This window comes from Ricinus communis, chromosome 4 (genome assembly GCF_019578655.1).
Source record: "Ricinus communis isolate WT05 ecotype wild-type chromosome 4, ASM1957865v1, whole genome shotgun sequence".
Taxonomy (NCBI): Eukaryota; Viridiplantae; Streptophyta; class Magnoliopsida; order Malpighiales; family Euphorbiaceae; genus Ricinus; species Ricinus communis.
In genome coordinates, this window is record NC_063259.1 from 6,401,140 (window position 1) to 6,418,166 (window position 17,027).

Here is a 17,027-nt window from a genome sequence, read left to right on the forward strand (position 1 = left end):
AACAATCCCGTAAGAGGAGTATACTTTTTAGTATGAAAAAATAATTCCGTAAAAGGAGAATATTTATTACTATGACAAAGTACCCCCGTAAGAGGGGTATATTTGTAAATATTAGAAAATAAACCCGTAACAATGGTATATTTATGAGTATGAGAAAACAATCGTGTTTTCAAGGGATATATTTGTGAGTATGAGAAAACAACCCCGCAAAAAGAGTATATTTATGAATATGAGAAAACAACCCCTTACGAGGGGTATAATTGTGAGTATGAGAAAGCAACCCCGTAAAAGGGGTATATTTATGAATATGAGAAAACAACCCTATAAGAGGGGTATATTTGTAAATATTAGAAATAAACTTGTAACAAAGGTATATTTGTGAGTATGAGAAAATAACATCAGAAAAGGGGGTATAATTATAAGTACGAGAAAAAAATCGCATTAGATGAATATATTTGTATAAGAAAACAACCCTATAATAAGAGTATATTTATGAATATGAGAAAATAAGCCCTTACGAGGGGTATAATTGTGAGTATGAGAAAGCAACCCCGTAAAAGGGGTATATTTATGAATATGAGAAAGCAACCCCGTAAGAGGGGTATATTTGTAAATATTAGAACATAAACCTGTAACAAGGGTATATTTTTCAGTATGAGAAACCAACTTCGGAAAAGGGGGTATATTTATGAGTACGAGAAAACAATGTTGTTAGACCAATATATTTGTGAGCGTGAGAAAATAATCCAGTAAAAAGGATATATTTATGAATGTAAGAAAACAACCTTGTAAGAGGAGTATATTTTTTAGTATGAGAAAACAATCTCGTAAAAGAGTTATATTTGTTAATATGAAAATACAACCCTATAAAAGAGGTATGGTTATAAATATTTGAAAACAACCTTGTACGAGGGGTATGTTTGTGAGTACGAGAAAACAACCTTGTAAAAAAGGGGTATATTTATAAATATGAGAAAACAACCCCGTAAGAGTAGTGTATTTGTGAGTATGTGAAAAGAACACTGTGAAAAGGGTATATTTATGAATATGAGAGAACAACCCTTTACTAGGGGTATAATTGCGAGCTTGAGAAAGCAACCCCGTAAAAGGGGTATATTTATGAATATGAGAAAACAACCCCGCAAGAGGAGTATATTTTTTAGTATGAGAAAAAATCTCGCAAAAGGGGTATATTTGTTAATATGAGAAAATAATCCTATCGGAGGGTATAGTTGTAAAGATTTGAAAACAACCCCTTACGAGGGGTATATTTGTGAGTACTGGAAACCAACCCCGTATAAGGGATATATGTTTGAATTTGAGAAAACGACCCCGTACGAGGGGTATGTTTGTGAGTATGAGAAAGCAACCCCGTAAAAGAGGTATATTTATGAATATGAGAAAACAACATCGTAAAAGGCGTATGTTTATTAATTTGAGAAAACAACCCCGTCAGAGGGGTATATTTATGAGTATGATAAAACAATAATGTAAAAGGGGTATATTAGTTAATCTGAGAAAACAACCACCTACATGGGGTATATTTTGAGTTTCAGAAAACCATATTGTAAAAAGGCTATATTTGTTAATATGAGAAAACAATCTCGTAATAGGGGTACATTTATAATTATAAGAAAACAATCTCGTAAAAGGAGTATATTTGCTAATATGAGAAAACAACCTCGTAAAATGGGTATATTTATGTGTATAAGAAAACAACCACATAAGAGGGATATATTTGTAAGTATCAGAAAACAACCTCGTAAGAGAGGTATATTTGTTAATATAGGAAAATAGCCCCGTAAGAAGGGTATATTTGTAAACATTAGAAAACAACTCCGTAATAAGGGTATATTTATAAGTATAGGAAAATAAGCACATACAATGGATATATTTATGAGTATCAGAAAACAACCCTCTGAGAGGATTACATTTATGAGTATGAGAATACAACCCTATAAAAAGTGTATATATTTTAATATGAGAAAATAATATCATACAAGAGGATATTTTTTAATATGAGATAACAATATAGAAAAAAAGGTATCTTTCTTAATATGAGAAACCAACCCCGTATGAAGGGCATATTTGTGAGTATGAGAAAGCAATCTTATATAAAGGGTATATATATAAATATGAGAAAACTACCCCGTAAGAGGGGTAAACTTCTCAGTATGAGAAAGTATCCCGGTAAAAGGGATATATTTATGAGGATGAGAAAACAACCCCATACGAGGGGTATAATTGTGAGTATGAGAAAGCAACCCCGTAAAAGGTGTATATGTATGAATATGAGAAAACAACCCCGTAGGAGCGGTACATTTATGAGCATGAGAAAAAAATACCGTAAAAGGAGTATATTTGTCAATATCATAAAACAACCTCGTGAGAGAGGTATAGTTGTAAATATTTAGAAGATAAACCCGTACAAAAGATATATGTGTGAGTATGGCAATGCAATCCTGTAAAAGGGGTGTATTTATGAGTATAAGAAAACAACCCGATCATATGGGTATATTTTGAGTATGAGAAAATAATTTTGTAAAAGGGGTATATTTTTAATATGAGGAAACAACCCCCTAGACAGGTAGATTTGTAAATATTAGAAAACAACCCTGTAAGAATGGTATATTTGTGAGTATGAGAAACCAATCCCCTAGAACAGTTATATTGATAAGCATGAGAAAACAATCCGGTAAGAGGGATATATTTGTAAATATAAGAAAGCAACCCTCGTAAAAGGGATATATTTATGAATACAAGAAAATCACCCTATAAGAGGGGTATATTTTTTAGTACGAGAAAGCAACCCTATAAAAGACGCATGTTTATTAATATGAGAAAACAACCACATAAGAGGGGTATATTGGAAAATATTAGAAGGCAACCACGAAACTAGGTATATTTGTGAATATGAGAAAACAACCCGGAAAGTGGGATACATTTATAAGTATGAAAAAATAACCTTGTAGATGGCATATTTTTATGAGTACGAGAAAACAAGCCAGTAAGAGAGGTTTATTTATGAGTATGAGAAAATTACCGTTAAAGGGGTGTATTTGTTAATATGCAAAAATAATCCCGTATGAGGAGTATATTTGTGAATATTAGAAAACAGCCTCGTAACTGGGGTATATTTGTGACTATGAGAAAATAACCCCGTAAGAGGGGTATATTTGTAAATAATAGAAAGCAACCCCATTATAGGGGTATATTTGTGAATATGAAAAATCAACTCCGTGGAACTTGTATATTTATGAATATGAGCAAAAAATCCTGTACAAGGGGTATATTTTTTAGTATGAAAAAGCAACCCCGTAAGGCGGAGTATATTTATGAATTTGATAAAACAACCCCGTATAAGGTGTATATTTGTGAGTATGAGAAACCAACCTCACAAGATGGGTATATTTATGAATATGAGAAAATAACTTCGTCCAAGAGGTGTATTTATGAGTATAAGATAACAACCCCGTAAAAAGGGTATCTTTGTGAATATGAGAAACCAGCTCCGTACGAGAAAATAGCCCCGTAACCTCGTAAACAGGGTATGTATACGAATAAGAGAAAATAGCCCCATAAGAGGGTTATACTTTTTGGTATGAGATAACAATTTCGTTAAAAGGGAAATATTTATTACTATGAGAAGACAACCCCGTAAGAGGGGCATATTTGTAAATATTAGAAAATAACCTCATAATAAAGGTATATTTGTGAGTATGAGAAAACAACCTCGTAAAACATGGTATATTTATGAGTTTGAGAAAATAAACTAATGATAGGAGTATATTTGTGAGTATGAGAAAACAACCTCGTACAAGGGGGTATATTTATTAGTATGAGAAAATAACCCCGTAAAAGTTGTATATTTTTGTAACACCCGGAATTTTTATATATTTAATAATGAGTTTTTATTTAAGTTAATTTTAGCTTCATTATTATTGGGTTTAATTTGAAATGATTATATTTTGGTTATTCAAATTTTTTTTCCAAATGCATATTTATATAAGTAAAATTATATAATTAAAAAATTTTGGTAGAATTGTAAAGGATGTTTATAAAAGAATTTTGGGAAAATTGGTATTATAATTGATTAGTAGTATTAAATTTTAAGTTGGAAATTGATTATTTAATTTAATTGTGTGTTAGGACTAAATTGGAAATTTATTTTGGAATAAGGATTAAAAGTATAATTTTATTTTTATGGGGTTTTAATGGAAATTTGTGAGCTTGGTATTTTTGTAAATAAATATGTCGGTCAGGGGTATTTTTGTAATTGTGTATTTTCAATAATTCGGATTTGGCCCAAATTAAATAGTTAGGGGCTTATTTGAAAGGCTAAAAAGAAGTTTGGGGGTCAAATTGGAATTCTGCAGGATGAAATTGTAAGTAATTAAGAAAGTTGAGGGATCAAATTGCAATAAGGAAAAGTTCAGGGGTCAAATGTCGATATTGAAGGGAAAGAAATCGGGGAAGAAGAGAGGAAGAGAGAGAGAAAGCGGGCGTCGACGCGGAAGAAGGAGAGCCGGGTGTCGCGTCGTCACCGGCGGCGGCCGACCGGGCGCGGCGATGTCGTGAGACCAATGGCGTCATTGGCGTACGAGGTAAAGAAGATCGGCAAAAGCGACATTTAGCAATGGAACGCGCGTAGGAGCGGCCCGAGGTCGTGCTCGGCGGTTGGCAGCCGAGTCGAGTGGCGATCGGCTCCTCCCGCAAGGGCTCTTTGGCGCGCAAGCGGCATGGTGGCCGGAGACTAAGATCCGGAGTGGAGAGAGAAAGTAGGGGGCAGCCGCGTTTTTCGCCGGTGAGCTCCGCGAGGATGGACGATCGGAGGACGTATCCCGACTCTCCTCACCAAGCTTTGCATTGGCACCGGTTTCCGTGGCGATCGGGCTTTGTTTGCGAATCGACGGTCGAGATCGTCGCAAATCTCTCCGAATGATCGGGTGTCGGATTGAAAAATCGGGCGGGGATCATCATCGGCCATCAGGAGTCCGATGGTGTGTTCGACTGCCGATCTGACCGGCCACGCAGCGAAGTCGACCGAGCGACCGAGCGCCCTGGTAATTTTCTTTGGCCCGTTAATTTTAGAAATTCTTGGTTATTTGTGTTTATTGGATTATATTGAGTATTTGATGTTATTTGTGAGTAAAAATAATTGTCCGGTTTACCCCTCAGTATTTTAGGTCGTGTGGCGGAGTCGGAATAGTGAAGTTGGGGACCGACTCCTATTGTTTGAATCGTTAAGTATTTGAAGTGTTCTTCTGGCAGGTCCTGGACCCGTTTTTACGGGGGGTAATGTTCGTGTTGTAGGGGAGGTTCTTAGACAGTCAGTCCTAGGAGTCTAGACCTAGGATTAATGATCGATTGTCTCAACGTATTGATAAATTATTTTCCGTGATTAGATGATCTGTCTGTTCGGCTCGCTCCAACCGAGGCACCGGAGCAGAGCTAGGAGGTCGCCCAATCCTGTGAGTTAAAGTCACTTAATCGTTGCACTATTGCTAAGTTTGAATTTAATATGTTATTTTGAAAGTTTATGCATAATATGGTTATTAGTATCGCAACATAAATAACTTCACTGGATTATTGAAGATAATATAAATATTATTATTAGTAATGTTATAATAATATCAAATATTATCAGTTTTCCACATGAGTTGCATGATGTCTTACTTTAAAATTGTTAATCGTTATTTTGATATAGTTGAATGACTTCTTTAGACAATAATATTTATTAAATGTGGTGATTGCGATTTGGGAAATGTGGCTTGTAGAACATGCCGCTCGATGAGTTATGGCTGCGCGCAGAATAATCATGGACATGTAATAAGATATTTATGGGTTTGCCCTGGTCGAGCATGGCTCTCTAGGCTGATTTGAGTAAATTGCCGGAGGTAAGGTCCCTGGTCGAGCATTGCTCTCTGGCCGGCTTATTTGGATACTTAAGTGACCGGTGGAGGTAAGGTCCCTGGTCGAGCATTGCTCTCGTGGGCGCCTTATTGGATTAAGAGAGCCGAATGGCTACTAGATTTCTTATTTGGATACTTAAGTGACCGGACTGGAGGTAAGGTCCCTGGTCGAGCATTGCTCTCGGGGGCGCCCGATCTTATTGGATTAAGAGAGCCGAATGGCTACTAGATTTTGGGGTTTAGGGTTCTCACCGAGCCACTCGTCCCGTAAAAGTAAAAATATATTTTTATTTATTTCATTTATTTATTTATTATGGTATTGATTATAATATGGATTGCATTTCACGTGCATGGTTGATATATTGATTCGAATGATTAATATTTTATGTGAAGGAAATAGTAGGGTATGATTATAGTATGGTTTGATATACTGATTTGAATAATCTATGTTTTCCGAAAGAAGCAATAGTCCCTAGATTATTTGATTTTAACTCACTCCTAGACCGACAGCCTCATTTTTATCAAGCTTTTCAAATTCGCGGATCGTTAGTCCTCTCACGACTCTTATTCAAGAATCCGACTCCTTCATCATCGGGTGATGTATTTGATTTGGTATGTAAACCGGTAAATCTTAGATTCTCCGGCAGTAGTAATAGTAGATGTATCGTTTGTAAATTTTCCGAGTTTCGAGGTCTCGCCTAGTTCTTCCGGGCGACCGATTAAATTATGTAAAATGTAGCATTTAAGATAATTTGTGGCTTTAATAATATTAATTTGAGATGAGATTTGTTTAAATCAGTGAGTGTCAGGCTTACTACGGGTTTCGGTGGCCTTAAGCCTACCCATTCCCTAGTGCCCGTCACGAGCCCACGGGTGGGGTCGTGACAATTTTTTAATATGAGAAAGCAACCCCGTACGAGAGATATATTTATGAATATGAGATAACAACCTAGAAAAAAAGGGTATCTTTATAAATATGAGAAACCAACCCCGTACGAAGGGTATATTTGTGAGTATGAGGAAACAACCCTGTAAACGGGGTATATATATATGAATATGAGAAAACCGCCTCGTAAGATGGGTATATTTCTCAGTTTGAGAAAACATCCATGTAAAATAGATATATTTATGAATATGAGAAAACAACCCTGAACGAGGGGTATAATTGTGAGTATGAGAAAGCAACCTCGTAAAAGAGGTATATTTATGAATATGAGAAAACAATCCCGTAAGAGCAATATATTTATGAGTATGAGAAAACAATAATGTAAAAAGGGTATATTTGTAAATATCATATAACAATCTCGTGAGATTGGTATAGTTATAAATATTAGAAAACAAACCTGTACAAGGGATATATTTGTCAATAATGCAAAATAACTCCTTAAGAGGTGTATATTTGTGAGTATAAGAAAGCAACCCCATAAAAAGGGTACATTTATGAATACGAGATAACAACCCCGTATGAGGGGTATATTTATGACAATATTTGTGACTAGGACAAAACAGTCCCGTTAAAGGGGTACATTTATGAATATTAGAAAACAACCCCGTTAGAGGGGTATATTTATGAGTATGAGAAAACAATCTCGTAACAGGGATATCTTTCTTAATATGTGGAAATAACCCTGTATGATTGGTATATTTGTAAATATCTGAAACAACCCCGTTACAGAGGTATATTTTTTAGTATAAGGAAACAACCCCGTAAAAGGAGTATATTCATCAATATAAGAAAACAACCCCGTAAGTGGGGTATATTTATGAATACGAGAAAAGAACCTCGTAAGAGGGGTATGTTGATGAGTATGAGAAAACAACCCCGCAAAAAAGGGTATATTTATGAATATGAGAAAACAACCTCGTATGAAGGGTATATTTAGGAATATTAGGAAACAACCCCGTAAGAGGGGTATATTATTTAGTATGAGAAAACAACCTTGTAAAGGGGGTATATTTGTTAATATGAGAAAACAACCCCGTAAGAGCGATATATTTTTAAATATTAGAAAACAACCCCCCAACAAGGGTATATTTGCAAGTATGTGAAAGCAACTGTATAAAAGGGGTATGTTTATGAGTATGAGACAACAAACCTGGGAGAGGATAGATTTGTGAGTATAAGAAAACTACCCCGTAAAAGGTTTATATCTTTTAATATAAGAAAACAACCCCGTAAGAGGGGTATATTTGTAAATATTAGAAATCAGCCCCGTAAGACGGGTATATTTGTGAGTGTGATAGAACAACCCCGTAAAGAGGGTATATTTATGAATATGAAGAAAGAACCCCGTGCGTGAGGTATATTTGTGAGTATGAGAAAGCAACCCCGTAAGGAGGGTATATTTGTTAATATGCGAAAACGACCTTGTAAGAGGGCTGTACTTGTAAATATTAGAAAATAACCCCATAACAGGTGTAAAAGGCGTATATTTGTCAATATAAGAAAACAATCCTGTAAGTGTTGTACATTTATGAGTATGAGAAAACGGCCCTGCAAATGGAGTAGATTTATGAATACGAGAAAATAACCCTGCAAGAGGGATATATTGATGACTATGAGAAGACAATCCCTTAATAGGGGTATCCGTGTTAATATCCGAAAACAATGCTGTTAGAGGGGTACATTTTTGAATATTAGGAAATAACTCCGTCATGGGGTATTTGGGAGTATGGGAAAACAACCCCGTAAAAAAGGGGTATATTTATCGATATAAGTAAGCAACCCCGTAAGTTGGGCACATTTATGCGTTTGAGAGAATAACCCCGTAAAAGGGGTATATTTGTTAATTTGAGAAAACAACCCCGTAAGTGAGGTACCTTTGCAATTTTAGAAAACAACCCCGCAACAGAGGTATATTTATGAGTATGAGAAAATAAAAGCATAAAATGGGTGTATTTATGAGTATGAGAAAACAAACCGGTAAGAGGGGTAGATTTGTAAGTATAAGAAAACAACCCCGTTAGAGGGGTATATTTATACATATTAGAAATCAACCCCGTCAGAGGAGTATATTAGTGATTATGAGAAAACAATCCCGTAAAAAGGGTATATTTATGAATACGAGAAAAGAAACACATACGAGGGGTATATTTGTGACTATGACAAAGCAACCCCGTAAAGGGGGTATATTTGTTAATTTGCAAAAATAACCCCATAAGATGGGTATATCTGTAAATATTAGAAAACAACCCTGTTAGATGGGTATATTTGTTAGTATAAGAAAACAACTTCGTAAAAAGGGTTTATTTATGAATATGTGAAAACAACCCTGTACGAGGGGTATATTTAGGAGTATGAGAAAGCAATCCCGTAAAATGGGTGTTTCTTTTTAATATGAGAAAACAACATCGTAAGAAGGGTATATTTGTAATTATTAGAAAATAACCCCGTTAGAGTGGTATATTTGTTAGTATAAGAAAGCAACCCTGTAGAAATGGTATATTTATAAATATGAGAAAATAACCCTGTATGAGGGGTATATTTGTGAGTATGTGAAAGCAATCCCGTAAAAGAGGTATATCTATGATGATGAGAAAACAACCACATAAAAGGGATATATACATGAGTATAAGAAAACAACCGCATAAAATGGGTGAATTATGAGTATGAGAAAACAAACCCGTGAGAGGGGTACATTTGCGAGTCTGAGAAAACAACCCTATAGAAATGTGTATTTTTTTTAATTTGAGAAAACAACTCCATAAGAGAGTTATATTTGTAAATAATGTAAATAACCCAGTAAGAGGTGTATACTTGTGAGTATGAGAAACCAACCCCATAGAGAGGGGTATATTTATGAATACGGGAAAACAAACTCGTGCAAGGGGTATATTTGTGACTATGAGAAAACAACCCCATAGAAAGGGTATCATTGTTAATATGCGAAAACAATCTTGTAAGAGGGCTATATTTGTAAGTATTAGAAAACAACTACGTTACAGGTTATATTTTTGAGTATGAGAAAACAACTCCGTAAGAGAGGTATATATATATACGTATTAGAAATCATCCCCATAAGAGGGGTATATTATTGATTATGAGAAAACAACCCCATAAAAAGGGTATGTTTATGAATACGGGAAAAGAACCCCGTACGAGGGGTATATTTGTGACCATAAAGGGGGTATATTTGTTAATTTGCGAAAATAACCCCGTAAGATTCGTATATCTATAAATATTAGAAAACAACCCTGTTAGAGGAGTATATTTGTTAGTATGAGAAAATAAACTTGTAAAAGGATATATTTATGAATATAAGAAAACAACCTCGTACGAGGGGTATATTTTTGAATTTGAGAAAACAACCCCGTAAAGGGTACATCTATGAGTATGAGAAAACAACCATATAAATAGGATATATTTATGAATACGAGAAAAGAACCCTATAAGATGGGTATATTGATGAGTATGAGAAAACAACCCTATAAAAGGATTTATTTATGAATATGAGAAAACAACCCCGTACGAGAGGTATTGTGAGTATTAGAAAGTAGTTCCGTAAAAAGGGTAATAACTTTTAATATGAGAGAATAACCTCATAACACAGTATATATGTAAATATTAGAAAACAACCCCGTTACAGGGGTATATTTGTTTATATGTGAAAACAATCCTGGAAAAAAGAGTACATTTATGAATATCAGAAAACAACCCTGTAAATGGAGTATATTTATGAATACGAGAAAATAACCCTCTAAGACGGGTATGTTGATGAGTATGAGAAAGCTATCTCGTAAAAGGGGTACATTTATGGAGATGAGAAAACAACCTTGTAAATGGAGTATATTTATGAATACGAGAAAATAACCCTCTAAGACGGGTATGTTGATGAGTATGAGAAAACAACCCTATCAAAGGTTTGTGTATATTTTCTCAAGAAAACAACCCTATAGAAGGGGTATATTTGTAAATATTAGAAAACAACCCCGCAAGTAGGGTACATTATGAGTATGAGAAAACAGCCTTGTAAAAGGGATATATTTACGAAAATGAGAAAACAACCCCATAAGTGAGGTATATTTGTGAGTATAAGTAAACAACCCCGAGAGAGGTGTATATATTTTAATATGAGAAAAGAATCCCGTAAGAGGGATATATTTATATATATTAGAAAACAACCCCGGGAGAGGGGTTTATTTATGAGTGTGAGAAAACAACTCCGTAAAGGGATATATTTATGAATGTGAGAAAACAACCTCGTAAAAGGAATATATCTATTTGTGTGAGAAAATAACCCTTTAAATAGGAAAAATTTATGCATACGAGAAAATTGAATATATTTGTTAATATGCGAAAACAACCTCGTTAGAGGGGTATATTTATGGATATTAGAAAACAACCCTGTAACAAGGGTATATTTGTGAGTATGACAAAACAACCCCATAAAAGGGGTACGTTTGTCAATATAAGAAAACAACCCCGTAAGTGGGATATCTTTAAGAATATGAGAAAATAATCCCGTAAAAGGGTATATTTATTAATATGGAAAAATAACCCCGTAAGGGGGGTATATTTTTAAATATTAGAAAAGAACCCCGCAACAAGGGGTATGTTTATGAGTATGAGAAAACAACCGTGCAAAGGGGTATATTTTTTAGTATGACAAAATAAACCCGGGAGTCGGGTACATTTATGAGTATGAAAATATAACCCTGTAAAAGTTATACATTTCTTAATGTGAGCAAACAACCTCGTAAGAGGGGCATATTTGTAGATAATAGTAAACAACCCCGTAGGGGCATATATTTTTGAGTTTAAGAAACGAAACCCGCAGAAAGGGTATATTTATGAGTACTAGAAAACAACCCCGTATGAAGGATATATTTAATAATAGGAGAAAATAACCACGTAAGAGTGATATATTTATGAATATGATAAAATAGCCCTGGAAAATTGGTATGTTTCTAATATAAGAAAATAGCCCCGTAAGAGGATATATTTCTGAGTATGAGAAAACAACCATGTAAAAGCGGTATATTTGGGAATATAAGAAAACAACCCCATTACAGGCGTAAAAGGCGTATATTTGTCAATATAAGAAAACAATCCTGTAAGTGTTGTACATTTATGAGTATGAGAAAACAGCCCTGCAAATGGAGTAGATTTATGAATACGAGAAAATAACCCTGCAAGAGGGATATATTGATGACTATGAGAAGACAATCCCTTAACAGGGGTATCCGTGTTAATATCCGAAAACAATGCTGTTAGAGGGGTATATTTTTGAATATTAGGAAATAACTCCGTTATAGGGTATTTGGGAGTATGGGAAAACAACCCCGTAAAAAAGGGGTATATTTATCGATATAAGTAAGCAACCCCGTAAGTTGGGCACATTTATGCGTTTGAGAGAATAACCCTGTAAAAGGGGTATATTTGTTAATTTGAGAAAACAACCCCGTAAGTAAGGTACCTTTGCAATTTTAAAAAATAACCCCGCAACAGAGGTATATTTATGAATATGAGAAAATAAAAGCATAAAATAGGTGTATTTATGAGTCTGAGAAAACAAACCGGTAAGAGGGGTAGATTTGTAAGTATAAGAAAACAACCCCGTAAAAGTGTATATTTATTTCATATGAGAAAATAACCCCGTTAGAGGGGTATATTTATACATATTAGAAATCAACCCCGTCAGAGGAGTATATTAGTGATTATGAGAAAATAATCCCGTAAAAAGGGTATATTTATGAATACGAGAAAAGAAACACATACGAGGGGTATATTTGTGACTATGACAAAGCAACCCCGTAAAGGGGGTATATTTGTTAATTTGCAAAAATAACCGCATAAGATGGGTATATCTGTAAATATTAGAAAACAACCCTGTTAGATGGGTATATTTGTTAGTATAAGAAAACAACTTCGTAAAAAGGGTATATTTATGAATATGTGAAAACAACCCTGTACGAGGGGTATATTTAGGAGTATGAGAAAGCAATCCCGTAAAATGGGTGTTTCTTTTTAATATGAGAAAACAACATCGTAAGAAGGGTATATTTGTAAATATTAGAAAATAACCCCGTTAGAGGGGTATATTTGTTAGTATAAGAAAGCAACCCTGTAGAAATGGTATATTTATAAATATGAGAAAATAACCCCGTATGAGGGGTATATTTGTGAGTATGTGAAAGCAATCCCGTAAAAGAGGTATATCTATGATGATGAGAAAACAACCACATAAAAGGGATATATACATGAGTATAAGAGAACAACCGCATAAAATGGGTGAATTTATGAGTATGAGAAAACAAACCCGTGAGAGGGGTACATTTGTGAGTCTGAGAAAACAACCCTATAGAAATGTGTATGTTTTTTAATTTGAGAAAACAACTCCATAAGAGGGTTATATTTGTAAATAATGTAAATAACCCAGTAAGAGGTGTATACTTGTGAGTATGAGAAACCAACCCTATAGAGAGGGGTATATTTATGAATACGGGAAAACAAACTCGTTCAAGGGGTATATTTGTGACTATGGCATAGCAACCCCGTAAAAGGGATATATTTATGAATATGAGAAAACAACCCCATAAGAGGGATATCTTTATGAATATGAGAAAACAACCCCATAGAAAGGGTATCATTGTTAATATGCGAAAACAATCTTGTAAGAGGGCTATATTTGTAAGTATTAGAAAACAACTACGTTACAGGTTATATTTTTTAGTATGAGAAAACAACCCCGTAAGAGAGGTATATATATATATACGTATTAGAAATCATCCCCATAAGTGGGGTATATTAGTCATTATGAGAAAATAACCCCATAAAAAGGGTATGTTTATGAATACGAGAAAAGAACCCCGTACGAGGGGTATATTTGTGACCATAAAGGGGGTATATTTGTTAATTTATGAAAATAACCCCGTAAGATTTGTATATCTGTAAATATTAGAAAACAACCCTGTTAGAGGAGTATATTTATTAGTATGAGAAAATAAACTTGTAAAAGGATATATTTATGAATATAAGAAAACAACCTCGTACGAGGGTTATATTTTTGAATTTGAGAAAACAACCCCGTAAAGGGTACATCTATGAGTATGAGAAAACAACCATATAAATAGGATATATTTATGAATATGAGAAAACAACCCTATAAGATGGGTATATTGATGAGTATGAGAAAACAACCCTATAAAAGGATATATTTATGAATATGAGAAAACAACACCGTACGAGAGGTATTGTGAGTATTAGAAAGTAGTTCCGTAAAAAGGGTATTAACTTTTAATATGAGAGAATAACCTCATAAGAGGGTATCTATGTAAATATTAGAAAACAACCCCGTTACAAGGGTATATTTGTTTGTATGTGAAAACAATCCTGCAAAAAAGAGTACATTTATGAATATCAGAAGGCTAGACGCCTTAGACCTGCTGGGGTAGTACGATTTCGGCCTGAGTACCAATGAATCCCACATGGTGTCATACGATATTGGGTTAATGTAAAGACATCCTTGATACTCCTCACCTGAGGTCTCCTGCTCAGTCCATTATCCCAAATGCATACCGAATTGTGGAACTAACACTGAGAACTCCTTCCCCAAGTCCGGCAAATCGCATCAAAGCACGCTGGGCCAGGATCCGCTGCTACAGAAAGAAGGTGCTGAGGAATTCAATCGTAATCTCACGGTAGGTTGGCTCAATGATGTCGAAGAATCCTGCGTATGGCAGAGTTTCGAACAGAGCACACACATCATGAGCCAATCTCACTCTTTCCAGGGATACGAAGTCGATGCAACATCCCGCAATCACTTGCTTCCATCTCATGACTTGGAACCGACTCTCATTATCTTCATTAGGAAATGTCCATAATGGATGACGACCAAGTGCGGGTGGATTCGCAGCTAGTGCTCTTCGGACTTGGACTAGTTGTTGTTGCGGTGGAGGTGCTGGTGCTGGTGTTGGTGCTAGTGCTGGTGCTGATGAAGGTGAAGTGGAGGAAGATGTTCCTTCGCCACGCGGGCGCTTACTAGTAGCGGCACATTGCGGTTGCTTTCTACGTGACTGATCGCAGTTCCTCATATTATCTAATGTAATGAATCATTAGTATTTGAACAAGAAATCAAGTTAATCAGAAATTATACCAAAAATTAAACAGCATAACGGCTATAATTCGGCTAACAGAAAATTTTAGACTTAACAAAAGACTAAAGCCTCAATCTCCTATATAAACTAATTCACAATTACACTTTAGTCGACTTTATCATGCACCAAATAAAGCCAATTTATGCTAACAATTGTTCATAAAAAAGGCCATAAATAAACTTTATTGCTGCCAAACCCACACTTATCGTTTCATAGTCGAATTCACATCAAACATAGCAACTAGTATTAATTTAATCTAATCGAGGTCAAATTGAAGCAGTGTAACAAAATAAAACTACCAAAGCATATCAGAATGTCCTAAATAAAATAAATGCATAAAAGAAAAATCAAATTTAATCAAATAAAAGTAAAAGGTGAAGAGACTTAATCGAAGTTGCTGAGACAGGTAAGAAAAATAAAAGATAAGGAAGAAAAAAGAACCTTGGAGATTAGAGAGGGAAAGGTAGGAAAATTTTGAAAAGGGCCTCCTTTTATAGACACGGGGGACAACACAGCGCAAGTGGCCGCGGCCGATTCTACCGTACGAACCCTAAAGCTTCATTATGGCGCCCATCCACACGGTGAGGGCACCACGCGGCCGACCTGCTCGTGGTGCCTTGGGCCGTGGTGATGGCTGAATTTTCGTTGTGCTTTACATGCATCTCCATCATGGACTAGGGCATGCAGCCTGTGGTGGCCTCCGAAGCCTTGGTGGACGGCTGAATTCCCAAATTCTACATGTGCATCCGCATCACGGGCTTGACTCCGGCTGTGCTGATTAGCACGGCCTGGTGTTGCAGCCCACAATGCCCACGGAAAATGTCATGGAAGGGTGGAGTCTGGGCTTTCCTTCGCCATCTGGAGTCGCCGAACTCCCTACTGAACTCTACAACAGCATCCCTGCCCCGTTGGCAATTGAGAAGGTGGGCGCATTGTAAGCTGGGCCCTGAGGCATATAACCGCAAGGAGGCAGTCCAATGCGTGCAGTAGATGGCCAAGGAGGTGCTCTCTATACCGAGTTGGGATGTCTAGTCATCCACTCCAAATCCTGTCTAGATGACCTGTCATGGTCAGCAAAAACAATAGATGAAGTAGAGGGACTAGCAAACATACCTCCCGCATTACAGTTTGCACCGTAGTACGAGCCACCTTAAAACTCGCAGCTTATTTGGGTTGCTTGAACCGACATCTAAAGCTGGTCTAATTTCTTGGTCAGAAGCTGCACTTGAGCTGCTAAGGCTGCTGTGTAGTCTAACTGGTTGACCATTCCCTGTTTGACTGACCGACTCCTAGGGGATTGCCACTGGTAGTTGTTCATGGCCATCTCCTCTATCAGGTTTTGCACCTACTCCGGTGTCTTGCTTTTTAAAACTCCACCTGCTGCAGCATCCACCATTTGCCTAGTAGTAAGGTTCAAACCGTTGTAAAAGGTCTGAACCTAGATCCATATTGGTAAACCATAGTGTGGACAGCATCTTAACAAGTCCTTGTACCTCTTCCAGGCATTATACATGCTCTCATCTTCCATCTACATAAAAAAAGAAATGTCATTTCTCAATTTAGCAGTTTTAGCTGGAGGAAAGTACTTGTAAAGAAATTTTTCAGCCAAGGATTTCCAGGTTGTAATAGTGTTCGGTGGAAGGGACAGAAGCCATCTCTTTGCTCTATCCCTTAAAGAAAATGGAAATAATCTCAGCCGAATGACATCATTGGTAGTTCTATTTATCTTGAAAGTGTCGCAATCTCCAAAAAGTTGGCTATATGGGTATTGGGATCCTCGCTTGGCAGCCCTCCAAACAGTACACTTTGTTGTACCCTCTGGATCACATTTGGCTTTATTTCAAAGTTGTTAGCCGCCACTATTGGTCTGAGTACACTCGTTTGTGTCCCATCCAATGATGGTCTAGCAAACTCATACATGATTCTGTTGGCGTCTGCCGCGACATTTTCATTGTGATTCTCCATCCCTTCTGGTCTATCAACATCTACCTTAACCTCAATCTTCTCCTCTTCAAATTG

General features: G+C 36.1%; 1 non-coding gene across 1 annotated transcript; it reads left to right on the top strand.

The window, feature by feature from the left end:
• Positions 1-16,462: 16,462 nt before the first annotated feature.
• On the top strand, positions 16,463-16,569 carry LOC112535020. Its single transcript, XR_003079226.2, has one exon. It is a non-coding gene; the product is annotated as a small nucleolar RNA R71 (small nucleolar RNA).
• Positions 16,570-17,027: the final 458 nt, after the last annotated feature.